Raw genomic sequence first — 12,368 nt, forward strand, 5'->3', positions numbered from 1 at the left:
GACTGGGGAATACCGTTAGTGACCTTATTTTCATTTTTTTCACTTTATTTTCGCTTTATTTCACTTTATTTTCACTTTGTTTTCTTTAACTCTACCTGATATCTTTCTTGTTGTAGACTTACTGCCACCATAACATAGTGATACAAGAAGAAGATACCTACGAAGAGCTGAAGACAGGCTACACACCTGTCTACCCCAGTTTATCAGGAGCAGGACTCATGAACACTGGAACTGCCATGACTCCAGCGAATCATAAGGCTACTGTCAGCACTGCTACCTCGCCCATTTGGAGAAATGTATGTACCGTACCGGTTTTAAAATAAAAACCACTACTCAATTTATCAGCACTCGCACTAATATATGAAGTTCAATACTAATTTTAGTATGCCCATCGATCGTTTAACACATAAAATAGAAGGTTATTAAAGAATAATTTAATGATTGGTTGTTGGGATATATCGATATTATCAATTATTAAAATAGTAATATGTGTTTGTAATAGTAACTATTTGATTTACGATCGCTTACATATTAAAACACTACTACAATACTTTCACAAAACAAAACGACGGGACACAGAAAGGAGAAGGACACCACACACACGGAGAACTGGCTTGCTGTAGATTGAGAATCTGAATTATATTTAATTATGATCTTTGTTCAATTAAAAAGGTGTGATCATACTACTAGAGTATATTGGGCTGTCACAGTTGCTGCAAGGTTTAACATTGGGGTCCAAAACGTAGAGTGTTGAGTACAACTTATAATTTTCGCTGTTTTTACTAGTAAGAGATACAAAATAAAAAATATAAAGAATATAAATACTGCAAGTTTACGGATATAGCGCGAGCGAGCGGCGCCATTTCATAATTCTGGCGCTGGTAAATCACGCTGGGTAATGAAATGAAAAAGTTATACAATGTTTAAGTTTTTGGCGCGCTATACCTTGATTGACAAAGTCAATCCGACCAGAATCGTTTGCTCTGCGAAGCAGAGCAACGTCGACGCGACGCCGAACGTACGACGCATGACTCCATCGAAGATGCGAAGCAAGAATGCTAAGTTCGCTGCGGCGCAGTCGAAGCGGCGAGACCTCCAACACTATACCAAAAATTCAGAGTCCCATATCTCTTCATTAAGCCGTCGATAAAACAATTGCAATATAATAATTTAACATAACAATCAAAATGCACGTCTACCTCGAATAAAAGTGTTTTTCGGATTTTTTCTTTTAGTTTACCCCTTATTTTAACATGGCAGCAGTCACTAGCGCTTTGCACGCCGCTTTTTTCAAGCTTCATGAACGTCGCGTACAGAAGAAAAATACGATGAGAGGATCACACAAGGAACATCAAGCTAGGAAAATGTCAAAGCACAATCCCAAACTTTTCAATTGTTAATGAAATGCAACCCACCGCTTTTGCGCTTTAGTAAAACAAAGTAATTTTTAGTAAAACAAAGTATTTTTATTTATTAGCATGCAATCGATTCATAAGAAATAATTATAAGAATATAATAGTAATTCACACCATATAACTGATACGTTTCGAGTAGTCGTGCCATGGCTAAATTTAACTAGGACCAGTGGTGTCGATTAACAATTTTAAAAAGGTGCTTCTAAAGTGACACAAATGGAAAATTTTAAGAAAAGACGGATCAAAAACACAGATCCAAGGACAAAGGAGACCCCACTGCAGGACCATACATGCTATTGGCTTGTGCATGGCCCAAAAGGTTCGAGTTGTCCAGGAAACTTAACGAAGCAGGTCACCTAGTTTTGAATTCAGACTAGGCTTGATGCGTCTGGGGTTTCTAGGGGTGGGGAGTAGGATTTAGGATGTGCCAGGTTTGTTTCAGGCGGACATGGAAATAAGCGAGGTAATATAAATGTATATAAAAATCATATCCAATAAAAAATAGATCCAAAAATAGATCCAAAGAATTCACACGGCAGTCAGGTAACATTCAGACAGGGATGCTTTTGAAACAGGTCTAATAAGCGCTTTTGTAATTTAGATGTATGCAAGGGAAGGGATGCTGATAGACAAAGCTGGTTACAATTCCAGCAATTAGGAGGGAGCCACTCAATTTCACTGGACGCCCATGTTGTCAATTAGCTGGGTTTTCACGTAAGAGCTTTTTGATACGGCTCTTTGAAATTGAGTGGGGGGAAGAAAGGTCGGAAAATTATACTAGAGCAGGGACCATGACATTGTTTTCAGGTGATATCAAAAGGAAGCAAGCGTGCGCATCCATCGAAGAAATTTAGACGAGTATAATTTGCAAATCCCAAACTGTAAAGCATTGCAATTTTTGGTAGGTTTATAAACCTACAAAAACGCGAGCGGACTCGTCGACGGTCTTTAGAGACAAAATTTTAACCAGTAACATCACCCGTCAATGACGGTTGTTCGCCTCGTACGCTGCGCACATTCCATGTGCAATTAGGACACACTTTATTTCGTAAAAAGCAATGTAACAAGCATTGAATAAGTTACACAATTTGCGGCCATTCGCGTATTTGCCAAAAATTTTAAATCGAGCGCTATCGATTCGTACCATTTTATGAACGGGTGAGGTTTTTTTAGGCCTGGCGGAAAAGACATATTCACACAACGGTTGTTATATGTTTCAAGTATAGTACCTGGTTCACAGGGTCGCTCACATAATTACGTACTCACCGAGGGAGGAAGGTTTTCCAAAATAACGATAGGTAATTTGACACAATACTTTGTGGAAATCTGATACGGAGGGGAAAGGGGGGTTAAAAAATGTTCCAAAAACTGATTACGTATTATGTGAACACCCCCAATAGCTGATTTTGAGTCGCTTTGTACCTAACAGGAACTTCCTTATTTCGCGTGTGGTCACCCTGCAAATGTGCTTTGTCTGTTTTCTTTTCCTCAGTAGTATATCTAAAAGAATGTTGTTGACACTGTGTACTGACCTCACAACATCGACATCTTGCACAAGTAACTACTACCAGATTGCTTCCCAGGAGCTATTTAGAGATTACTTATGATTTGGGTCCAGTCCAACAGTTTTGTGATTTGAGATTGCATAGAAAATGAAGTCACATAGTAAACGCGTTAATCTCAAATTATATACATTCAATACTTTAAATTTACTCATTATTTGTTTTCACACCAATATATAAAATCTTAAATGAAGTTGTTTATAAATTACCATTTTTTAGCATAACTCTATTTAGAGATAAGAGGTGGTTATTGTGTTAAGCTACATAAAACCAGTAATAATACTTATGTAATATTATAAAAAGTAAACTGTTGTACTGAAAACACCATTCTCTCAGATTAGAGTTTTTTATATATCAGAAATTGGACACAATTGCAAGTTACAACTATTTTATATGTAAATGGTGATATATTTAATTCATCGACCATTACATATGTTAAATAAGTCAGTAAATCAGTATCTGTGGTCCATGTAAAGATTCCATCTATCTAACCAATGACGCTTTAAGCTTACACAAACAGATGACATACTTCATACCAAAAATTCCCTGAATTAGATAGTTCATTAAAACTTACTTTTCGGGAAATATTCCTGTTGCTACTTCGTACTACGGCATATGTCCCAACGAAGAAAATAACAAGAGGAACATATGGGGCTGAAAATGAGAGAATATTTCTACACCATGTTTCTTGTCTTTTGCCAGTGCATCATCAATGCTATGTCGCCAAAGGTATGGTACTACTTAATCATGTCTAAAATACCATGTGACCTATAACAAACCATTGTGACAAATATAATTGGCTATTTTTTTAGAAGCCAAATAGTGATCAGTACCTGAAGTGGTCTTACATTGTGTCTGTAAATACCCATTTAATTACAGGAATACTTCCTGGTGACAGACACGCCTCCGGACAAAACACATCATACCTAGATATATCAGCGGAGTTACTTACGTTGGAGCCCATGTTGGCCTCCATGCCTCCCTTAAAAGGCCAACTATCCGAACGCAAGTGTTGACAAGAGTTGTAAACCCATTCCCGTGAGCTGCTTGAGTGATATTAGCTGGTACGTATAAACAAAAGCAGTTGTCTGGGTTTTATATGATGTTGAAATTGAACAGGAGAAGCTTTTGCTCCATGTATCACAATGTGAGTTAATTGAAAAAAACAGTGACCTTAATGTTAAGTACGATAACTTTGGTTTATTTTTATCAAATTAACTCAGAAAAAGGTATAATAGATGTCAAGACCTGTCGTGAGTTGATAGTAGTTGGAGATGCTCTGTGCATGTATAAAGAACGGTAAATCGACGGCTCTGGATTTACGATTGTTCAGTTGAAATTGTTACTTTCACACATCCTTTGACACTTGGTGGGTACAGACGACAAATATAACTAACTTCTTATTCGGAATCATTTAGCTTGTTTTGAAGCTATGTGATTGACTTAACATTTTGACAATCTGTATAATCTGCACAATTGCCGTCGTTTTACCTTATAATAAAACCGATTTGATAAAAGGTTAAAACTTTGACCATAAAATACATAGCCAAGTAAGTACAATAACTTCTCATCGCTGAACAATATAGCCTGCTCCTTGCATGCTAGTTCCATGTCGGAAGTCGTACTCACGAATATCACTAATTAAAATTATCACTTACAAGACGTCCAAACTGAGAGCTCAAAGAAAAAGAGACACGGAAAGAAGCTCACTACATGATGTTAATGATGAACCCCGTCAGCAATGTAAATATTTCAAAACTTATATAAATCCTAGCTGTGAGTGTATCTCTAATCATTGCTATTGGTTAGTTAATTGCATCACCGTCCATAAATTAACTTCTCCCGTGGCTTCTTAGTTTATAAATAAAGAGAGATGTATAATTGCAAAATCAATTATGACAATATATTTCAGGTTGATCATGACGATATCTCTTTTGCCACTGGAGAGATCTGGGAAGCCACACATTCTTGCACAAAACACCCGCGAAGTCGTTCCGACATCTCACATTCGGAGTTGCCAGTGCCACGGTCAAACTTCATCTTCACACCGTGTCTAGTTCGGGCCCCTGATGTGCTCCAACTGACCCCAACCCGTAAGTAACTTTAACATCCTGAGGATACTGTCGATATTGTTTGTAATGCCCTGGCAACCCGACAGTGGATGGACAGCAGATTGTCTTTGCGGGACTAGTCTGACCGATAGGTTTGGTAAAACTGTCAAGGTTGAGACACCTGAAACATTTAACTTTAGGTGTTGAAATGGGAATAAATTATTCTGGGTCACCACAGTAACTGATATAATTCTCGTTTATTTACATAAAAAATTGCACCAGTTTTAGACTGTAATATTACTTTAAATACCCTTAAATTTCATCTTAAAAAAAACCAAAAGTTTTTGCTAGACAGTTTATCTGATAATCAAATTTTAATCTATTCATAACGTTTTAATTGATTATTACATATATTGAAGATAGTTTAATAACAGTTAAGTTTAGTTTCAAAGATCTCTTTTGTTGTACCTTTTAGCTCACAGGTCTGTATTAAGGGATTAAATATTAAACAATTCAAAATTTCACCTTGGACCCCCTAGACTTTTTAGTTAAATTCTCCGACTGTATTTCAAAATATTTATTAGAGTGAGTTAATACATTTCTTTTTCAAGAACATGCTACATAACCGACTACGAAAATGATGATTTGGTACCGATAAGAAAGTATATGTGATGTTAGTATAGCTATGACCAACTAAGCTCTTAATATTAGTATCCTGTTTATATTTCGCTGACTAATGATCAGAATCGCGTTTACGACTACATAAAGTTGGCCATTATTCAAGATATTCAAAGCTCGTTATGGTTTAATTTGCCACGATACATTCTATTATGTAAAGCTCTATGTTTTCGTTCCTGGAATTGTTTAAATCATCATCCTACAGACACTAAACCATCTAAAATAACCATTGTTTATACAATATCCCACCCTGTAGCGAAAATGTCGGAAGGGTTCATTATCCCCCCGAATTGGGGGGGGGGGGGGGGGGGGGGGGGGGGGGGGGGGGGGGGGGGGGGGGGGGGGGGGGGCAAGCTCGAGATCGCCTGGCTCCAAAACTCCGAGAAAAGAAGCCAACAAGTTAACACAAACTGACTTGTTCTACCAAGATCCATTAGAAATGGTCACGTAGCAGATCTGAAGCAGAAACCCGAGACTTGTGAGCCGCCTGCCGGATGAACAGCGAGGTGAAAACGTGTAAATTTGTTTATAACAAACAAGTGTACAATATGTTTATAACGTTTTAAAATACGTCTTTTGATAATTTTATATTCGTGGCTATGCAGGTACGATATTTCGATAAAATGTTTTCGAAGGGAATAAGTTAGGCACATAATGTATGTTTATCGTTTGCAGTGCGAGAAAATTCTGAAGTCTGCCCCAACAAAAGGGCTGTGGATGCCACTAGGGAAGGAGGTAAAAGTGATGCAATGTTGGCGATGCACACAGTATGGTCACCGAAACAGGAATAAAGAGTGAACATTAGCCTCTAAAGGGAACCTCAAACGAACAGCTTCGTAAGATTCACGAGGATCAATGTATCACATGATGCGGCAGAAGGTAGGTAAATTGAGCCTTTGAGCTAGAGATCCTTCGTTGGTCTACGTTGTAATTGCTATGTTTTAGAAGTGTCGTTTAAAATTGTATCGACCGATTTGCCCATCAGTAATGAACGATCAGTATACTTTGATTCAGCTTACACATTTATTTTTGAAAATCCAATCAAGCAATAAAATTGATGTATATTACAAATATCAATTAATAAATTGATGAATGATGAAGCAAGCTTCCTTAATTCGGGATAGCCTGTGGCAGACAACGCCGATCTAATGCTACTACAACCTACACAAGTGCAAGTAAGTAGTAAAATATTTCATGCTAGGCATGGCAATTAATATAATAAATAATTAAAATAATTCCTCAGCAAACGATGACCAGGATGAGGATGGCAACACCAAAAAGAGTTGAGGGATAGCTCAGATGAAAAGCAAAGTGGAGAAGATACTAGTGGTGGCAGTGATGAAGACTCCGAAAAAGAAAAGAAGAAGACGAAAGAAGAAGAGGCAATAAGAAGAAAAGAAAAAGTCAATCAATCCACGAGGGAGAAAGATACAGATCATGGAAAAAAGAGGAGTTCAGAAAAGAAAAATAAAAAGAAGAAAAAAAGGAGACACAACCCGTCGGACATGAGGATTCAAAAGAATGATCATGAGTTTTCTGAGATTCAGAGTTTCTGAACTACGATTTAATCATAAAATACTGAAAAAGTATTTCAATACAGTACGTCAACTAGAATGTTATCGGGATTACAAAATACACATGATATGGACTAAAAGGTATTAACTCTTGAATTAACCCCAGTTATATTTTCTACAAACTCTCAAACAGACTACTAGTTTTTTTGACACACAACGACGGAAATACAGTTTTGACAAATATTATTGACTTTAACGTCTACCACAGCCATATTACCTATTTATTGTGAGTTATAAAGTACGAACTGATTTTTATAATGTTAAGAAGATACGAACAAGATGTAATTTTTCACTGTGTTTTATTGAAGGCAAAAATTCGAATCATATCATACACTGTTGCAATGTTTGCTTTTGGAGTGCATAAATCACGATACCAGCATTATATCCGGACCGTTATTAATAAAGTGATCTACAGATAGCATGCAGTAGATTGTAGACAACAAGTAATTAAGAACACAAAGCACAATGAAGAAGCCCAAAAGATGTCTCGCAAATAAACAGCCTTCCCGTTCGACATCATCCCCACCGACCCAGACCTCACAGCAGTCAGCACCATCGAGAGTGAGATCGTCTATCTGTCCCTGCAAGATATATCTCCCAAAATATATACTGGTCAAACACACGGACTCTTGTCGCGTATTTTGTTTTCAGGCACTTCACTCCTGTCCATTTCAAGTGACAATCATTTGTGTGAGATATATTGAGACTAGGAAGAACCGCATAGGTATCAATGCCCTCACGATAATCCGCTGTATGCACTGTAGAAGTCAGGGATGGGAAGTATTCGCCTACTGGGGATGACGAAGGGGTAAGTTTGTTTTATACTTCTTTAGTTTTTAAGCTCAGTTATTTTAAGGAATGTTTTTGTGAGGTTAGTAATAATTCCTGAAAATATCTTTGCTGATTCCCTCCCTCAAAAAGTCAAAATACATTCAAATCCTTTCCTAATTAAGAGCCTTGTGCATATAACAAACTTTACTAATTGTCTTTTCAAATATTACAGGTTATAAATTGTGGGAACTGACAAAAGAGAACCCATCGTGATGATACAACCAAGCACGACACTTCATCGCCGCCTTCTCAGTCGATATCCACAGGATCCACCCGTGGTACTGCATCTGGAGATGGCGCCTCTCTAGTCTGGAACCAAGACACAAAGCAAACTCATAGCACGTTCTGACGAATGAGACAGTGAGCTGTTAACATGTGACTGGAGCGAACCAACGTAAGTTGTTTGCGGGGACGGAGAGGGTGTTGAACATATTTCCGTGGGACAACTGGGGGGAATATCAGACAGGATACCCTTTCGGAGGAAGTGAGCGTGGAATACGTGGTTGTGTTATTCTTATGATATTCTAGTTTTAGGATGTATGGACGGTGTTATCCGAGCTACCTCCATCCACCCTCTTTCCCTCACAAACCCCTGACGCCACATTGGGATCACTCTGATAACTCTATAAGGGCCTGTAGTTTGTCGCATGATGAAGAGAGATCATGACAATAGAATGATTAATTTGTTAGGGCAGTGGTCCCGTTGAAAACAGGATGAGGATATTAAAAACATTCTGTTGAGGGACAGTGATAAGGATAGTGGTGATTCAGAGGATAATGATGATGAAGAGTCAGAATCGTCAGAAGATGAGCAACCTAAGAAAAAGAAAATTAAACATATTAGTTCGAAGGAAATTAAGTACGAACGAGACTGCGGATTTATTTCCAGCAACTTAGCTTAGTCTTACTATAGTGAACGGTTAAAGAGAAGTATAGACTACCGTTGACTTTTTATATTAACTATTTCTATTTACCGTAAAATTGACCATAGTATGGTATTTAACCTGCCTAATTAACTGTTCTCAATCAATTTGATTATATATACTAAATAAATAGTACGAATAGTACGCAACAATCAACACAATAATTTCCATCTTAAAGTTAGCTGAAACAATGGTACTCTCAATCGGTTTGAAGGAAGATGCAAACAAGTAAAAAGGAGTAGGGATTTGAGCGGATGGTGGAAGTATTGTCCAACCCCCGACCACCCTACTGTGCACCCCCGGTCAACGGTCTTACCAACGTCACACCGCGCAACATCACCGAGACAATATCCTCAAACTATTCAAACAGGCTATCGATTAAGTATGCTGTTTTAAAACTTAACATACTCAATCTATGGACTTTCACCGAGCCATACTTGAAACTTGATGTGTAGTTTTGTATGGAAAAACGAGCGCTTAACACCGTATCTCTTCTTTTCAGGAACAGGTGGTCTATCAATAACCGATATAGACTGTGTGAGTTATACTAAAGACCGGATGGGAGCGCCGGCTATGTCCAGCACTGCCGTGTAGCGCGCGCACCTCTCTCTGGAGCAACCTGGAACATTCCACTCAATGCCTTTTAACCAATGTATCGTCTCATTTTGAGAATGGGTGAGACAGGTCTGTATTACATGTTGTTGTGAATTTAATCTTTATTTTCTTCAATGATATTCTCAGTTTTGGTGAAAACAGATTTCAATCCATTTTTTTTTTTTTTTTTTTTTTTTTTTATTTTTTTTTTTTTTTTTTTTTTTTTTTTTTTTTTTTTTTTTCCCCCCCCTTTCCCTCAGTTGAATTGAGTTACAGCCTTGACTTATTTTGTTTAATCTACGAAGGAAAAGATATTTTTACAATACTTCTGCCAAGGATAAGGAAATCAATACGTGGGTAAAATATTCCGAAAAACAAAATAATAAATAGTTTAAAATGATTATAATGCAGATTGATGTGTAATAAGAAGGAAAATCAATACATATAATCATCAGATGTATACAGAATACAATAAAGCATAGGTGTAGTGTATACTGACCAGGAACAGGTTGCAATAACCCCACAGTACTCTACGAGTCGGAGGCCATACACAGGTTGATCAATTACATGAAACAGAGATACATGATAACGTTGAAACCCTGGATACTAGCAGTCGTCAAAGCACTTGGAACGGTTTTAGTTTAAACGTTTAATCAAATTATTTAAAAGAGTAAATCTCCGCTTTCTATTTCGTAAAAACTATTTTGTATAGCCAAACTTAGTATCTTTGGTATTTCAACATTGGATTCTGGCCGAATTAATTCCAAAATAAGACGCCTACATGCAGGTTAGCCAGAGTGATGAAGTAAGTAACGACCCCTGTCCCAGGATACAACATGTGAGCACTTGCTAAACAGGGAAAAAAGTTTTATTGAGCTACCTTAACTGAGTCAAAGGAAAGGATGGTCATCTTTTCCTTGGTTTGGTCAAAGAATGTTTATTCTAGCAGGAACCCCGTCTAACACTAAAGTGGTTTTAAGACACGATAGACAAAAAGTGATTATTCCCTATTTAATTCGCGTTTTTTGACAACCACTTGGAGTACCCCAAAAAAAAATTTTTTATTATTTTATTGGGCACTAAATTAATATTCCTTGGCCATTTTTTATTTTATTTTTTTCAGTGCTGATTTGAAGCCATTAAAGCATTGACCCAGTCAAAAAAAGTTTCAGTTGTATAACTTATAACGGTTTTTGCGGAAAGATGCGTTAAAGTTGATGCCGTGGAGTCAGTAAAAGGGCACGGATATATACATACAAATATATCGTCTCGCGTTTATATATAGTAAAGATAAGCTCGGATATTGTATCATGTAATATCTTCTTTCATATACAATATACATCCCATTCTCTAACATTCAATTGGCGTCACCCTGCAATTTCCAGACTGTTATCGCACATTGAAGGACTGCTGTAAAGATGCCTTGCGGCAGGAGACTGCCCTAAAGCGATCTTTGTTATTCTTTACAGGGTTAAGCAAAACAAAATCATCTTCTGTGCGTAAAATTAACATGGGTTCACTTATTAAACGTCACCCATTACTAACTTTCAGTTTGTTGAAACTTGGCCGGATAATGCATTTATCTGTTGATTAAACATAATAATACTGTAATTTCCAGAAACAGTGTTCGCGATGCAGTGGAGATAACCGAACGAGCGATCTATCTCCCAACAGACGACAATTCCTCAGATAATCCATCAACTGTTCTGCATAAAATGCTAAGCACCTTCCTATCAAAGACCACCATTAAACCACTTTTAATTATTGACCTATTATACTTAGTTGGTAGTTTTTATAGGACCACATTAATTTATTAACATATCATACTTAGTAAATTTTTATTTTGTGTGACTGTATCACCCAGTTTTAACATTTGATAATGTACAGTATATTGAACAACCCAATTTGACTGAATGATATTTATATTCTAATAAAATTCTAGATATTTTATATAATATTACAACAGACGACAACTTCCTGTTTTTTCTTCTATATTAGTTTTACTCAAATCTCATGTACAGACTTTTTTACAAGGACATGACAAATGATACTCACATTAGGCATACATTAATTGCATCTAAATATTTCACTTGCATTATAGGCTTAGAATTTATTCTCTAGGTCAAGCAGTATTTAAAATGTTTTAATTCATTTGTAGTATGACAATGTAAGGTATATAAGAAGTTATTTAAATTTTGCTTGGGCTATTATATTGACTAGGTATTGAGGTTTAATGAGGAATATGGAATTGAATTCTATATAAATTTACACTATGTGGTTGGGGGCATTTTGCATATTCAATATGGTACTAACTCATCTATAATCATCTATTTGATTGGTATTCCGTTTTCTGTTAATTTCTCATGAAATAGATTATTATATCTAAATTGGCTTTAGTCGGGTGCCCCGCCTAAAAGAACTGGAATCTACCAGGAAGCATCCGTCACGAGCTTGGTCTACATAAAATTAAATTAATAACCATTCATTCATGTATGTGCACGAAATTTATTTCAATCAAAACAGAGGAAAAACCTGTGGTAGACACCGTGAATAATTCAACGACAGTGGAATGCAGAATCAGACCTTCTCCAATACTGCGAATCTCTTCAGTTCAGTTCGGAGAATGGGCTTCAGTATTTACCTTTTGCGAGAGGTACAAGTATAGCGATCCAGAGATGAGAATAAGAAAACCGTGAGATCCCTGATAAAATTGCTTACACTTGTCCTAAAATCAATAGGA

The sequence above is a fragment of the Bolinopsis microptera genome, chromosome 2 (genome assembly GCF_026151205.1).
Source record: "Bolinopsis microptera isolate Bmic1 chromosome 2, MBARI_Bmic_1.0, whole genome shotgun sequence".
NCBI classification, from domain to species: Eukaryota; Metazoa; Ctenophora; class Tentaculata; order Lobata; family Bolinopsidae; genus Bolinopsis; species Bolinopsis microptera.